General features: G+C 45.6%; 1 protein-coding gene across 6 annotated transcripts in view; it reads left to right on the forward strand.

Annotated features, from left to right (window-relative positions):
• The first annotated feature begins 1,089 nt into the window (after positions 1-1,089).
• The window catches only part of LOC127674814 (F-box-like/WD repeat-containing protein TBL1X), a 158,000-nt gene continuing 142,772 nt past the window's right edge, over positions 1,090-16,317 (forward strand). For 3 of the 6 annotated variants that reach the window (XM_052170555.1, XM_052170554.1, XM_052170556.1), the window contains exon 1: positions 1,229-1,523. The gene's annotated coding sequence lies outside the window, so the exon portion shown is untranslated. Of the gene's footprint in view, positions 1,168-1,228; positions 1,524-8,879; positions 8,940-16,317 lie in introns of those variants that run through there. The other 3 variants (XM_052170552.1, XM_052170553.1, XM_052170551.1) reach the window with 3 other exon arrangements.

Consider the following 16,317-nt stretch of genomic DNA (forward strand, 5'->3'; position numbering starts at 1 on the left):
AAACTCGCCCCGGGTTCTCCCCTCCACCCCCAACAACCAGAGCAACAAACGCCTAGTGTTCAAGGAAGGAGCAAGTGAGGTTAGGGTTTAAATTGCCGAGTGTTACTGGGCTCTTAGCACCGAGCTCATTAGAAGCCTGAGGGAGGGGCAAATTGATTTTAAAAATACTCAGCAAGGCAGACACCAAAGGTGCTGAGGAGGAGGGCCGGATATTTATTTAATTGAATTAAAGGCGGGAGTTGGGGGGAAATCATCACTAACGTGGAAGGGAGGAAGAAGCGCCAGGGCTGGGCCTTACCAGCCATGGCAACAGAAAACACTTTGCCAGCGCCTGCGGTTTCAAGCCTGGGGGTGGGGATTTGCAGATTTGAGGGCCCCAGTACCCTAACATAGCCCTCCCCATCTTATTCCTGCCTTAGTCTTGTACTGAAGCGTCTCCCCAATGCGTTTCTGACTCTTGTCTGGGAGGTGTCTTGCAAAGGTCATGGCTGCACCCGAGTCCTCAATTTTTGCGGTGGGCATAAAGGCAACCGGGGAGTGCTTTCTGTCGTTAATTTTGAAGAAGATGCGCTCAGAGGTGGTGTTGCACGAGAACCTTCTAGGCTAGCTGGGCGGCTTCATCTTTTGAGGTGGGGGATGGTAACACTTTCAGTGGCTTCCCTCTCCCAATCTTCAGGGTGGCCCTTGTTCCCATTCCCTCCCCCAGCCCCCCCTCTCGCCTCCCGAGCCACCTTGGAGTGTGGGGTGTGGGATTGGGGATCCGTGCAGGGGCCCTGTTCCCCCTCGTTCCTCTCAGAGCCTGTAGAAAAGGAGCTAGGGGCCGGGCTGGGGCCCAGAGGGCAACGCTTAGGCTTCCCTCCTCCACCTTGGGCTTGGGGCGGGGTGAGGTGGGGGTGGAGAGGCTTTAGGGTGAAGAACTGTGCGGAGATGTAAGTCTTTTCCCTGCCCCCGGGGGGCTGGGTCTGGACTTGGTCCGGGGAAGGGCGGGCCTGGCGTCCTAGCCCTTGGTGGGGGAGGGGCTGCCGCGTGGGGACGCCGCCCCCCCAAGGAGCTGGGGGAGGGGCCGGCGGGCACGCGGTGGGGGAGGGCAGGGCTGTAGAGAGCCTCTTCCAGGTGTCTGGGGAGGGAGGCGCGCTGTCGACCCCCTTGGCACGTCTCCCAGCCCGGGTAAGCTTGCTCGCGTCCGCTCCCAGTGGAGGTCACTGGCCGTGTCGGTCCCTCCCGCCGTCCCGCCCTCTCCCGCCGCCGCCGCTCCCAGCCCAGCCCCCCCCAGTCTCGACGCTCGGGAGCGACAAGCCGCCAGCGCCCCCGCCCCGCCGCCGCTGCAGCGCCCTCCGGCCGCCATTCGCCACCGAAACTTTCCAGCGCCCGCTCTTCTCGTGGACTAGGTGGCGGGCTAGGGGAGGCGCGTGGCTGCTCCGGGGCGCTTGGCCCTAGTCGGCCTCCGCGCGGCCCGGGGTTGGTGACGGTGGACCCGCTAGTACGCTGAGTGCGCGGCCACAAGTTGCACGGCTCGCGGCGAGGTGAGTACACGCCGGGCAGGGGCGCAAACTTCTTGGGCCTAGGGGCGCGGCGGGGACCCCGGCCGCGGTCCCGAAGCTCCTGGAGGGGCAAGTTCTGGTGTGCCCCCCCCACCCCAGGTTGGGCGCGCTCCCTGAACGCTGAACAATACCTCCGGGGCGGCCGCTCCCCGAAGTGGCCGCGCGCGCGGGGGGCGGGAAAGGCCTGGGTGCGCCTTTGTTTTGGGGAGAGGGAAAGGCAAGTTTAGGGAAGCTCTGCAGTTCAGTCTCAGCATCTCTTTGTCTGAGGCTCCAGAGGGGGTTGGTTGGGCTGACCCGCGTCGCCCTGGGACTTGGGGGCCGCGCGGGATCCCCTTGTGGGGGAGGGGAGCCTCATTCATCCTCGAGGCGCGGGCTGGCGCTCCCGGAACCCGGTGGACGCGCGGCGGCGCGCGGGGGAGAGTGGCTGGCCCGTCTGTGCTCAGTTTCTGAGGTGCAAACTGTCAGGGAAGTCCGGGATCCCCCTCCTGGTACCTACTCCCAGGCCTCCTTCTCGGGGACTAGGCTGGGGGGGGGGGGTGACAATGATGGAGGGCGGCTCCTCTGGCTAGGTGAGGGAGAGGGACCGCCCAGCACGGCCTGGGGGGGGGGTGTAAACCTGTTGCTTTGGGGCTGGGGAGGGGTTCTCCTGATTTGCACTCACCCACATCCCCGTCTTAGGAATTTCCCTTACGTAGAGACGGGTGCAGGGAGCTGGAGTTTATGTGGGGGGGGGGTGCGCCTTTGAACATCGGCGATCTTCGGGTTTTGTGACAACTTTAGGAGGAGGCTAGAGGCCCACTGGTGTTGGATGGGGCCTGGGCTTCACGTGTATGACCAGTGTGCAATCCGAAGCTTAGGGCCTCTTTTTTTCCATTCTTTTCTTTTCTTTCTTTCTTTTACCGCCCCCCCCCCCCCCCCCGCGCCTGGCGTTCTCAGAGGCCTCCGCAGAGTAAATTCCGCAGCTAGGGTCAGCTTGTTTCTTTCTGACCAAGTGTTGTGGAGCAAAACCTAAAACAGCTCCCCTCCCCCTAACCAAAACCTAAGCCTCACTGCTAGTGCAAGTGTTTGTTTCTGTTCTGCTTTGGTGTGTGCGTCTTGACCTGCCTTGTGTTTTGCTCTAAGCAAGTCCCTGGTTTAACTTAAAAGAGGACACGGGAACACGGGGGGGGGGGTGAGTGCTTTGTCCCCCCCACCCGGTCTTCGTTTAGGGTAGCAAATAGGTCTTGATGGGTCTATGAAATTTACCATTAGTCATTTTTAAAGACACATATCAAGGTATGAAATAGTGTTGAGTGTAGATGGCACTTTTATTTTAAAAGGGATTTCGTGTCCAAGTGTGCTGCAGATTTTCATGGCACCACCTACCTGGGTAATTAGTACAACGATGAAAGTTGAACTTCACTTGATCCACTTATTAAAATGGCCCCCTAAAGCTTTCTTTAATCACACACACACACACACACACACACACACACACACACACACGGCCCCCTAAAGCTTTCTTTAATCACACACACACACACACACACACACACACACACGCACGCACGCACGCGCACACACACACACACACACACACCTGTAGGACAGGCATGGGTGATTTGGGGTGTAAAGCTTTCATCTACCCCTGTCAGGAAAGTCTACTTAGGCAGCACTACTAAAAGAAAAAGGAAGATATTTTACCCCTTTTTATGGTATTGGGCAGATCCTCATTTAAAGTTTACCGGGGTTTTGCTGTTGGGGTTTGCTGTTTTTCTAGGCCCAGGGAGTCACACCAAAGCAAGGCCTTTGAGGGACATTGTGAATGGAGGCTGTTTGCTTTCTAGTATGGTGGGTGGGCTACCAGGATCCTTGGGGTGATGATAATTTTCTTTGATGCTGGATTATTGTGATTTGAATGAGAATGGCCTCCTTTGGGCTCGTAGATTTGAATGCTAGGTCCTCTGTTGGTGGAACTGTTTTTGAAAAGGTTTAGAAGTGTGGCCTTTTAAGGTATGTGTATCACTTTGAGGTTTCAAAGGCCCACACCATTCCCAGTTAGCTCGCTCCCTGCCGCGGCTTGCGGATGGATCAGAGGTAAGCTCACTTGCTCCAGTGCCTTGCCTGCCTGCTGCCATGCTCCCGGTCACGATGGATAGTCATGGACTCTAACAGATTCTCTGAAACTAGAAGTACCAGTAGGTTCTTCCTTCTGTAAGTTGCCATGGTCGTGGTGTCTCTAAAAAACGCAATAGAAAAATAAACAAGGCAATTGATTAGAACACAGAATTATAAACACCTTCAAGTTTTATATATTAATTTCTACATCTTGAGTTTGCTTTAGTAGACCTTATAGGTACTGGCAGTGTTGTATAGGACTGTGGAATTGTAAATGGTTCTGAAGCTTATTTTTTAATGTTCTCATGTATATGTGGATGTGTTTGTGCCCTTGTGTTTCTGGTTGCGTGCGTATATGTTTGAAGGAGGAGGATGTCAGATTGATAAGGGGTATGTTCCTTATTTGGTAATTATCAATCCATGTTATTTTTTAAAGACAGGGTTTCTTTCTCATGCAGCTTGAAGCTTACTAATTTGGCTAGACTGACAAGCCCCAAGACACAGACTGTAGCACTCACATATTTAAATGGGTTCCCAGGGATTAAATTCAGATCCTCACTGTACTGATTGAGCCATTTACTTGAACATCAGTTTTACATATCAGAGACAGTACGTTTTTATTTTTATGGCCACATGGTGAATCTACCTTGCTCAGTTCTTGGGAGGGCGTTTATTGGGAACCATAACTGAGAAAGTGGTTGCTTAGAGCAGCCAAGTTCCTGTGTTCATTCCAAGTAATGATTGGAGAGAAGAGGATATAGCCTGAACTGTGAAAAAGCCCACCTAGCTGACCAGTTGTGGACCATGGAATTCTGTAATTTTTTTTCAGCATCGTTTTATACATTTGCAAAAATCAAAAGGAGGGGCTAGTGATGTAGCTCAGTTGCCTAGCAATCAGGGCCTAGTTAAAGAGGTCAGCCCTGTGTTCAATCCCAGCCGTGGATGTCGGTTCAGAATTGATCAGGTAGAGAAAAAGAAGGTTAGTAGCAGGTACAGCTTGGTTGCAGAGAGGTTGTCTGAGCTAGCTTGCATGAGGCCTTTGGTTTGACGCCCATTACTACTAGAAAGAAACAAAACAAAAAACCCTTTACATCTTATTATGCAAATAAATCAACTTCACTTTACCAGAGTGTCCTGTAATGAAGATTTTAATTTTTTTATTACATTTGATTTATTTATTTATTTGTGTGTATGTGCTTGCACATGTAGAAGTCAAGACAAGGTATAGGAGTCAGCTCTCTTTTTCCATCTTGTGTGTTTTGGGTGTCAAATTAGGCACCAAAGCCCTTATTGGATACACATTACCCACCCTATGATGAGGACTTTCTAGGCCTTTCTGTTATGGATTACAATCACCGTGTCCATTCTCCAGCCAAGGAAACTGATTCTTATCAAAGGGCAAGGAATGCACTCATATATAGGGGAGGGGCAGACATGTGAGTCCCAAGTCCCAGCTCTTAAACTTGGTCTTCCTCAACATTCTTGTCTATCTAGTGTGAATTTTCACACTTGAGACAAGAGATTTATAAATTCTGTTCCCCTTTCCTACCCCTCAGATTTCCATTTAATGTTGGTAGGGATCTGTCAATCAGTATTAGTTGTTTCTGTCTCATTGTCTTCGAAGACAGACCATGATGTGGGGATTGTTTTCTCCTATAGCTTTGCCTCTGAGTCACACGTGTGTTGTATGTCCTTAGAATTAGCTGAAAACAGTTCTGGTCTATTGGAGTCCATTTTGTGGATTCAACAGCACATGAGATTCAACCAGTAACATGTCTTACTAAGCGGAGTTAAATGTGCAAAGGTCTGGTTGCCCAGAGCTGTTCTGGTACTCGGTGAAGTTTTCATAAACAAAGCAGGAATTTGAGTGTAGTTTTTGTAGGGTGCTATTTGATTTTGAAATAATTCACAGGCAGGTTTATTTAACAATTTTGTGTGTGTGTGTGTGTGTATTTGTGTGTGTGCATGTTCATGTTGTTGAACAATTCCTCATGTCATTCCTCAGGTGCCCATCTTAATTTCAGTTTTTGTGTGTGTGCCTGTCTGTGCACATGTGTGCAGCTGTGTGGACATATGAAGGCCAGAAGCTGACACTCAATTTCATTTATGTTTTGAACAGGGGTTCTTATTGAACCTGGAGCTCACCAATTTGCGTACACTGGAGTTAACATATATAAGCACGCGACTAGTGAGTGTCAGGGATCTTTCTTGTCTCTAGTTCACAGCTCTAGTATTATAGGCATATACCATACATTTTTACATGGATACTGAGAATGGGCCCCTCATGCCAGTGTGGCCAGCACTTTGCCCACTGAGCCATCTTCCTGGCTTCCCCCCGACCCCTCCCCCCTCTTTTTTTGAGACAGGGTTTCACTTTATAATTCTGATGGGCCTAGGACTTGTTTTGTAAACCAGGCTGACTTTGAACTCAAGACCAGCTGCTGATTCTGTCGCTCAGGTGCTGGGCTTAAAGTCAAGTCACTTACCAGCATGCCGAGCCTCCACCCCCCACCGTTTATTTTGAGATAAGGTCTTTCACTGGCCAGGTGATCCCCAGAAAGGCCAGGCTGGTGGCCTGATGTTCACCTCTGCACAGCATGTTTTTTTAACCCTGAGACAGGGTTTCTCTGTGTAATCCTGGCTGTTCTGGAGCTTGCTCTGTAGACCAGGCTGCCCTGCTCCTGCTGGGATTAAAGGTGTGCACCACTACTGCCTGGCCAGCTTGTACAGCTTGTGTGTGTGTGTGTTCTGAGAATTAAACTCAGTTCCTCGTGCTTGTGTTGCAAGGACTTTGCTGGCCCAACTACCTCTCCAGCCCCCAGATTTTTCTGTATTTGTGTGTGATAGTAAGTATTGAGTCTCATACATATGAGATGTAGGTAAATTACTCAACCACGGAGCTATATCCACAAACCCCATTTTATTCTGAGACAAGACTTCACCAGGTTGCCTAAGCTAGCCTTGAGCAGGTGATCCTCTTGAATAGCTGAGATGACAGGCCTGTGCCACCTCACCTGGTCTGTGTCTGAAGTCTTTAACTGTAAACTCTGGGTACCTTGGGTTCTTTCTCTTCATTTCTTCAAGTTTAAATCCTAAATACTGAGTTTGAATTTAGGAGGTCAAAGTCTTCCATTTTAAAGGATCCACAGAAGAAGTGCATCCACAGAAAAAGTGCATCCACAGGTGCTGTTGGTCACAGCAGTCAGTTCCTTTAAAAAAATGAAAACATAGCTGTTAGTGTTTTTTGAACATTGGCTCTTGACTCAAGGTATTTTTATTAGTTATTTGAAATATTCTTTGCATAGTTATGTGGATGTGTTAGAAATATCATTTGTAAGAGAGGACAAGGGAGGGGAGAAACTCAACTTTTGTTTCCTGAAGACATCTCTTTACATCTGTCCTCACGCACTATTTTTATCTTTTGATTTGAATCTTATTATTGTTTGGATTCACTCATTTGTTCTCTCTGCCTCCCTTCTTCTCCCTCCTCCTCCTTTTTTTCTTTTGTTCTTTTGTTCTTTGAGCCAGAGTCTCACTACATAGTCCCTGGCTGGCTCTGTAGACCAGGCTTGCCTGTCTTTGTCTCCTAAATGCTGGAATGAAAAGTTCCATACTTGATATAATTAATTAATTGATATTTTATGTGTGGTATATGCAAGTGTTCATGTGTTCATTTGGACATGCAGATATATATGTTTGTGTTGTGCACACACATGTATGCCAGAGGTTGATGTTAGCTGTCTTTCTCAATCATAGTTCATCCTTCCATTTTAGGAGACAGGGGCTCTCACTGAATTTGGACCTCTCACAGTTGCTGGGATTCCAGATAGACACTGCACTGGGAAAGAGGGAAGGGCGACAGAGGGCGAGACCTGAGGGGGAAAATCTTGCTGAGTCTCTGTCTCCAAAGGCCAGTTCCTTCCTTCATACTAAAAATAGTCATGGAAAAAGAAAAAAAGTTGATCTTTCAAACATTAGGAAAGGATAAATGTTTACAGAAAGATTTTAATCTTGTTTCCTCATTGGAGGTGGTTTTAAAACATATTTAGTAGTGAAAGATTAACAGTTTATTGAATGTAGTTATACCTGTGAGTTTTTAAAAGGAGAAAAAGGGTGAATCTGAGGTGTTAGGAAACCTGAGGTAGGGACCAAGTAGTTTCTTGGCTCACTCAGCTGAGAAACTGATGTTCAGTGCTGAGTGATCACTGTAGATCACAGAGGTGGGAAATCATGATCAGGAAGTTGGGGCTTAAAGGGGGGGAACCCCAGAATTGAGATACCTTTATGGCCACAGGAAATGGCTTCAACTATGGGTCCATTATAAAAGCTATTTTGAGTCAAGTCTCCCTCAATGGCTTATTTTTTGGGCTTGACCTCCCTCTGAGGGACTCTTTTTCACCTATAGAAGAGAGTCAGTCACCTCAGGGCTGATGGAGATAGGCATGGGGCCTCACACCATCCCTTTGGAAGAGAGCTGATTGCAGATTTCTCTGCAAGATCAATAGGTGGTGTTAAGCACTGAGCCTTTTTTCTAGTCCTGCCTCCAACTCCTTAGTCTTTTCCCTCAGCCTCTGGAGTGCTGGGATTACAAACATTGTACACAGCCGGCATGCCAGTGTTTTGCAGGCAGGGTATGTTAGGAAATAAATGACCATAGCTGCTGACAGGTACAATAAGAGTCTCAGATGCTCATAGGAAAAAGAGAAAAGAGGAGATAAGGTACTTGAAGAATGATTGAAATTCAGGCCTGTGGGTATGAGGGAAGAGGGGCAGAGAAACTCTGCCTCCCAAACACCCAGAGCTCAGGACTATGCGAAACTTTCTGTTTCTTGCTCTCTCTCTCTCTCTCTCTCTCTCTCTCTCTCTCTCTGTGTGTGTGTGTGTGTGTGTGTGTGTGTGTTTTACAGATCGCTAGATTTGGCTTTAGGTCACCTTATTTGTGGTGTTGATTAGGAGAACTCCAAGATAGCCCTGTCTCATGTTTATGCAGAGTCAGGAAGGAACCAGTGGAAACATTGGTCAGCCTGGAATTTCAGTGCCACACAGGTAGGCTAAGAAACCTGAAAGGGTATAGATAGGCAAGGACTGTCTGAAACTTTCTGTCTGGTTGTGGACTCTAGATGCTGCTTCTGCTTGCGTCTGTATTGTTGGTGACATAGTGAAATGAGCCAGAGGTTTGGGGAATGTGCTGGTTAGTTTTTTTGTTTTTTGTTTTTTGTTTTTAATTTGACATAAGCCCAGGTCGTCTAAGAAGAGAGAAGCCTCAACTGAGGAAAAAGTCTTCATCAGATTGGCCTGTGGGTAAGTCCGTGGATGTGGGAGGGCCTAGCATATGTGGGAGGTGCCACCTTTGGGCAGGTGGGCCAGAGTTTTAGTATAAGATAACAAGCTGTGCAAGCCATGGGGAGCAAGCCAGTAAGTAGCACCCCTCTGTGGCCTCTGCTTCAGGTTATTATCATTGTTATTTAATTTTTTGAGATTATAATTACAGAATTTCTCCCTTGCCTTTTCTCCCTTAAAATCCTCCTATGTAATGTCGTCTAATTCCAGTCCCAGGGGCTCTGTCATCCTCTTCTGGTCTCTGTGTATCAGGCCGGTACATCATGTACATACATGCATACAGCCAAAATGTTCATATACATAAAATAGTACAATAAATAAGTCTTAAAAAAAGAAAGCATAATTTTTCTGTACAGAACTGCTGACAGGTATTAAATATCATTTAATATCTATAGTGGTTTAGAAGGTGGGGGCCAGGCTGCTTGGCTGTTATCTTCAAACACAGGGCACTTGAGTGTGCAAAGCTCTTAAGTCTTCCCCATAGATCAATCATGTGAAAGTAAATCAGGTTCAAATAGAGAACTCATTTTGTGTTTGGTTTTTGGAAAAAAAGTGAATTATTGTTTTTTTTTTTGTTGTTTGTTTTTGTTTGTTGTGCTTTTTTTGGCAGGGGGTTGTTGAGACAGCATCTCTTGTTGCCCAGGTTGGTCTTACATTTACTGTGTAACTGAATTTGACTTTGAATTCCTCCTGATCCCACTGCCTCAGCCTCCCTGGTACTGGGATGCTAGGTGTGCACTGCTATGCCAGACTTTAAAAAAACAAATTCTTACTTGGCACTGCTCACTTCCATTTTATTTTGGGCAATAATTTTGCTTTCTGTGTTTTCAGGCGGCTACTGTGTTTTTTAGAAGACTCCTTGTCTTGGCAGTTTGGCAACTTAGGTCTTAGTTTTCTGTTCTCATGACAAAATGCCATGCTCACGGCAGCTTAAAAAGACAGCATTTGATTTGGGGCTTTAACAATTTCAGAGGATTAAAGTCCATGACCACCATATTGAGGAGCGTGGTAGCAAGCAGACAGGCCTGGTGCTGGAGCAGTAGCTGAAAGCTTACTGGTGAAGATGACAACCATCAGGCAGAGCAAGCTAACTGGACATGGTGTGGGCTTTTGAAACCTCAAAGCCTGACCTAGTGATTTACACACACACACACACACACACACACACACACACACACACCCTTCAAAAAGGCCACACCTCCTAATCATTCCCAAACAGTTCAACTGTTGGGGACCAAGTATTCAAATATATGAGCCTTTGGGGGCCAGTTTCATTCAAACCACCACAAGTGGCCTGTCAAGTGTGTGGGATCACTTGAACCTGTATGTCCAGCAGTGTCTACATGTTTGTGTATATGTGTGCACAGGATTGTGAATTACATGTTTACACATCTGTGTGGAGGCCAGAGGTCAACATTGGGTATCTTCCTCACCTAATATTTTGGGACAGTTTCCTTACTGAACCTGGAACTTGCTTATTTGCTGACTGGACAGTAAGCTCTGGTGCTCTGCCTGTCTCCATGTACCCAGCACTGGGATTACAAACTACTACAGCTGGCTTTTATGTGGGTTCTGGAGAAGGAACTGGTCTCCATGTAATCTATGCATTATAAACCACACCGTTTCCTCAGGCCTAGGTGTCAAGATTTTAATTAGGAAGCCATACATTATTTTTTTGGTATGACCAATTTTTCCCTTCAGATTTGTTAAAGATCGGTATTTTATATTGATTACATGTTGGGGTTGGTAGGAACAGACACTTATTTCTGTCTCAGACTCAGTCTGTTGTTTTTATCATGATTAAAATAGGCATTGTATAGTTAACATCAGTAGGATAGGTTGTGAATTATATACAGTCCCTCCCTCCCTCCCTCCCTCCCTCCCTCCCTCCCTCCCTCCCTCTCTCCCTCCCTCCCTCCCTCCCTCCCTTTCCCCCTGGAGTGAAAGTTAAAACAGGTAGAGATTCTCTTGGCCTAATACCTTGTCTACCAGCAACTGCCCAACTTCTGCTTGAGGCCTTGCCTGGTACCCAATTAGGTCTTGGTTTAATGCTGGAAGCAGGTCAACAGGATCTTGTGATAGTGCTTTAGCTCTGAGCCAGCATCCTCATGTCTTTGTTGAGTGACAGCAGTCATTATCCATTTGATGATTCGACAGCCAATTGCATGATTGTAATATTTCGGAAATCTGTCTCCAAGGAATGCCCTAAATGGGCTGTATCTTCTGAACTCTGCTGGTTTGTATTTCCAGTCTGTTGAAACTGCTTACTATATACAGGTGTTTCTGCACTTTTTCTGAGAGTTCGAGGGGACTGGTCAAGGCATGGGAAAAAACATCGTACCATGAATCCTCTTGAGTCCAGGAACCTGGTCTGGTTGCACTTGCAAGGACTATTGACAGAATTCACTCAAGGAATGAAGTGGCTTCTCCTTAGAAGATGAGTCTATTAGAATGAGCTTTCGTTAGGATTTTCCATGGAAATAAAAATCATTTTTTATTCAAATAATTGTGAGGCTTGATAATTATAAAGGTCTGAAGTTAGCAAAATTATATAGCCTAAGTTAATTATGTTAGTGTGCACAAGTCAAATATAGAGTAAGATTAACATTTCTATGTCAGTACAGGGCCTCCTAGCCTTAGCTGCCTTCTTCCATTCTCTATTCTTTTTCCCTTTCCTGATTTTCCTTTTCCCTTTCTGTTTTTTCTCCTTCCTCTCTCTTCTTTCCTTCTTTTTTTCCTTTTGCTATTGACCCCAGGCCCTTGTACATGATAGGCAGACATTATAACACTGAACTATATTCAGAATATCCCAGTTAGCTGCCTTCTGAATATGTGTTTTGAATATACTAGATGTGTTTTCAGGAAAATTTGTCGAAACAAGAGACTTTAAATTATTTTCTTGTGTGTGTGTGTGTGTGTGTGTGTAGTTCTTCAAGTACCAAAGGCAAAGGCATGGGATAATTTGCCAGCTCTTTTTATGGTACTAAGATGATAGAAACTAGGGCCCTGTTCAAGCTAGGCAAGTGCTCTACCACTTAACTATTTCTTACCTCCATTTAAGACACTATTGAAGAAGATGACTAAATATTTGTTCCCTCTACCTCCCAAATGCTTGGATTATAGGTGTTCACCACCATGCCAAGCTTATATGGTGCTGGAGAGAAAATTTAAGGCTTTGTTCATATGCGGCAAATACTCCTATAACTAAACTATAGTCAGGGTACCTCCAGTCCTCCCCCATCACTTAAAATTACATATTATTCAGCAACCAGGCATAGTTGCTAGTTCACGCCTTTAATCCCAGCACTCAGGTGGATCTCCGAGTTATAGCCAGCCTGGTTTACAGAGTCAGTTCCAGGACAGCCTTGGCTGCACAGAGAAACCCTGTCTCAAAAAAACAACAAACTTTTTTTTATCATTTAAACAAAATCTTATAAAATTACCTAGAGTGGCCTCAAAGTTTAAAAAATGATTTTATTTAAAATTTGTTTACATGTATGGATGTTTTTCCTGTATGTCGGTGTACCGTGTGTGTGTGCCTTTTGCCGGAGGATCATAGGTCATTGGATCTCCTGAATTGGTGTTACAAAAGGTTGTAAACCACCATATAAGTGCTGGCAACTGAACCTGGGTCCTCTGGAGGAGGAGCAAGTGTTGTTAACTGCCGAGCCATCTCCCCAGGCCCTATTTTTTGTCTTTTTGAGACAGTCTTACTCTATAAGGCAGTGTGAATTAGAATTTACTGCAAAGCCCAGGCTAGCCTCCAAACTCATGGCAGTCCTCCTGCATCAATCTCCCAATAAGTATTGCAGGTGTCAGCCACCCCATATCTTCTCAAGCTTTTGATCCTCCATCTCATTGTTGTAAGAAGCTGGAATTGCAGGTGTGTATCACCATTTTCTGACCTTTTGAATTTGTTGTTTTGGGGTCTTCCTTCATGTCATAGCAAATGAGCATCAGAAGGCCATTACCGTAATTTTGTTTTTCTGTGATGTCCTTGCTTTTTTTTTTCAGTTCATGGTCTGCTCTCTGATTTCCTGTTCTATTTACTTTTCCATTCAGTGTTCTATATTTGGACAACAAATGTATTTCAGTGGGTGGGTTTCTGGTGCCCCAAATGTTCATGGGAGTGGAATTTCCCCGAGCACACCAGGGGGCCTGGGTAGCAGCTAGTGTTTGGCTTTGTGGATCTCTTTGAGTTGAACTAAGATGGTCTTAGATGTGGAGTGGGCAGCAGCTCCCTTTGTTTTGCTTTGCCTTGCCCTCAGTATTTGCTTTAGTTTTGGTTGCTGGATATACCAGCTTCAGGGATGTTTCCTTTGTCATAGACTTCATTTTCTTTATTTTTCTTTTGCAGCACTGGAGATGGAAGCCAGAGCCTTATGCATGCTCTCTCCCACTGAGTGATATTCCCTCATCCCCTCCATCCTTGACATAGAATTCTAAAGTCTGCTTTTTAATCGAAGTGACTATTCTTCAGCATTGTTGGTTTAAACGATATGCCATGAAAGTCACCATCTGAAATGACCTATGCAAATCTCACTATTGGAAGGTTGTAGAACATTCTCATTGTAGTTCATGTCCAGTAGTCAGTTGACTCCCTAATCTTGATAACTCTGGATAAGTGTTTTGTTTCTTCAAATTTTAGAGCTTTTTTTTTTTTTTTTTAGTTTTAATTAAACTTGTTGTAATATTGGACTTAGTACTGCTTTCCCCTCCCCTCCTTACCAAGGGGAGTAATGGGCTACTTTGACATCCCACCTTCCCACTTCAGGTCCAGTCTCTCTCTCTCTCTCTCTCTCTCTCCCCTTAAATGTATAGTTTTAATGCTGACAGATTGACAGATCCTAGGCTTTGCCCCCTATACTTTTTATATGCAGATGCTGGGGATGGAACCCAGGGCTTCATGCATTTGAGGTCAGCTCTCCAACTGAGCTGTTGCATTAGCCCTGGGTGATTGAAAATCTTGTGGAGTCTGTTCTCTCCTTCTGCCTCTGTCTGTGTCCCACAGGGATCACAGTCAGGTCTGTCAGGCTTTGTAACTAGCACCTTGATTGGTTGAGACCTCTTAACAATTTTTGATTGCAGTATAAAGGAGGTACTTAGACACTTCATAAATACTGAAGCCCCTGACCTAGAGATTTCTTCCGGTTCTTCTTATAAGAAACAGAAGCCTTTGATACTGACCAGCAAGTAGGCATTATTTTTATAAAACAAAGGGCTTGCAAGACTTAGGAGCCCATTTTAGAGGGGGGAAATGATTTTCTACCCCCTTGGAAGTGTTTATTCATGAATAAACAAAGGCCAATGCAGATAGAGGAACAGCATTATTTTTATAAAACAAAGGGTTTGCAAGACTTAGGAGCCCATTTTAGAGGGGGAAAATGATTTTCTACCCCCTCTGGAAGTGTTTATTCGTGAATAAACAAACAAAGGCCAATGCAGATAGAGGAAATGTGGACCTCGGGTTTTCCTCTGGGAGTTGCATTTCATTTGTGTGGGTTCTGTTCTGAAGGCGCCTGGCTGACTGACACTTGCCTTACTCAAGAACCCATGAGCTTGCTATCTGCAATTTGTGTGGCCTGCAGCCTCCTCTCCAACTCTTTTCTGCTCCTGCTCCAAGACTCTGTCCTGCACAGATCTGTCTGCTCCCTGGCAATTTCTGTGTGGCTCCTGGCTTTCTTTCAGAGATAGCTCTCTTTCTGTATTTTTGATACAGGCTTGTTATGTAGCCTAGGCTGGCCTGGAACTCAGTATGTTGCCAGTTTGGCAGTGATCCCAGCTCAAAATCCATTCATTTTTTTCTAAGACAGGAAATAGAAAAATGCAGCTTTAAAAAGAGCCCAGGCTGTGCAAATCTCTTTCTCTGCTACTCTCTAGAATACCCAGTGTTCTACAGGGTAGAGTAATTTTTTTGATTTTTTTTCCCTAGCAAGTTGTGCAGTCCTGTGCAAATATGCAACCTCATACTTTTAATCTATATGGAATCAGGTTATGCCTGTTTAGCTTCACCTACTTTATTTTTGTTTTTATTAAGCTATGTTGGAAATAAAGTAGGAATGAAGCATATATTTAATCAATTTTTGCCACACATACATGTGCACACTTAAATGCCTGTAAAACTTGGATGACAACCAAATACCAAGTATTCTTTCTACTCTCCGGTTTCCCAGTACCTTTTGGTAATCTTACTTTTGCATTTGGATACCCCTGATCTGCCCTCAGATCAACATTGATCCTTCTTCCCCACCTCCAAGCTAACCTTTTGTTCCTGCTAGACAATTCCTTTACCACTGAGCTGCAGCTTGGGCCCTGTGGTAAATGTGTGACATTTCAGGAGGTTGTTGAATTGGCCCCTGGTGGGCTTGCTAGCATATAAAAGGGCCAGGCCCCTCTTCCAAGCTTCTTACTTTGTGTTGGTGCCTGGGCCCGCCTTCCTAACAGCTTCCCAGAGGCAGCTGCCAGTGGAAGGCTCACACACACTTTGAAGGCTCTTGCTTTCAAGGAAGTCCTTATAAACCGTGGCCAGGACTTCATTCTTTCTTTTGACACTTTTCTCTCCTAGACTGTTCTAGGTTCCACATTTTTGTATGTGTGGTTGAAGATGGCTCCTGGGTTTGATTTTTTTTTTTTGGTGACAAGAAGAATCTATTGGGAATCCTCTGGGGTGAATGAGGTAGGGTGCTCATCATCTGTACGATTGAAATTCTCCCTTCCTCATCAAATGGAGGCTTACCCTTAGGTATGGCCCTTGAATGGAGTTGTGGAATGGGTAAGCACCTACTTATGTGTGACAGGCTGATCCTATTATGCCTAAGACTGCAATGTACTACTGTGCCTGATGGGACTTAAGGGTAAATGCATTATTTTTCTTTCACAGCCAAACCAGTTCCATCCCTTATGCAACTTCACCCCTCAAGCTCATCAACCTAGTTTGAATTCCTTGGTTAGTCTCTTGTGAGGAGTGTGATACAGGACCATATTGGAGAAGCTAGAGATCATAAAAATGTTTAGATCATGGCCAGATTTGGCAACATTGATTTAATTTATTTGGGGAAAAGATATGCTTGTGTGAGAGCAAATCTGTATGATTACCAACTTCCTGGTTCTGTCTTTCTTGTTTGTAGGTGGTGCCGGGAATCCATCCTGTGAATTCTAGGTGGATCTCTGCCTCTGGGTCCAAAACCTCAGCCCCACATCTTTTCTCTTGCTGCTGAGCAGAGCTCATTCTTCTTTTAGCATAACCAGCTCAAAAGATGCTGTAGGAGGGAGGGCTCATTCTGGATGATTTCATGAATAAGCATGTAATCACTTCATGTAGTGTATGACTGACTAGTGA

Source organism: Apodemus sylvaticus, chromosome X (assembly GCF_947179515.1).
Source record: "Apodemus sylvaticus chromosome X, mApoSyl1.1, whole genome shotgun sequence".
Lineage (NCBI taxonomy): Eukaryota > Metazoa > Chordata > Mammalia > Rodentia > Muridae > Apodemus > Apodemus sylvaticus.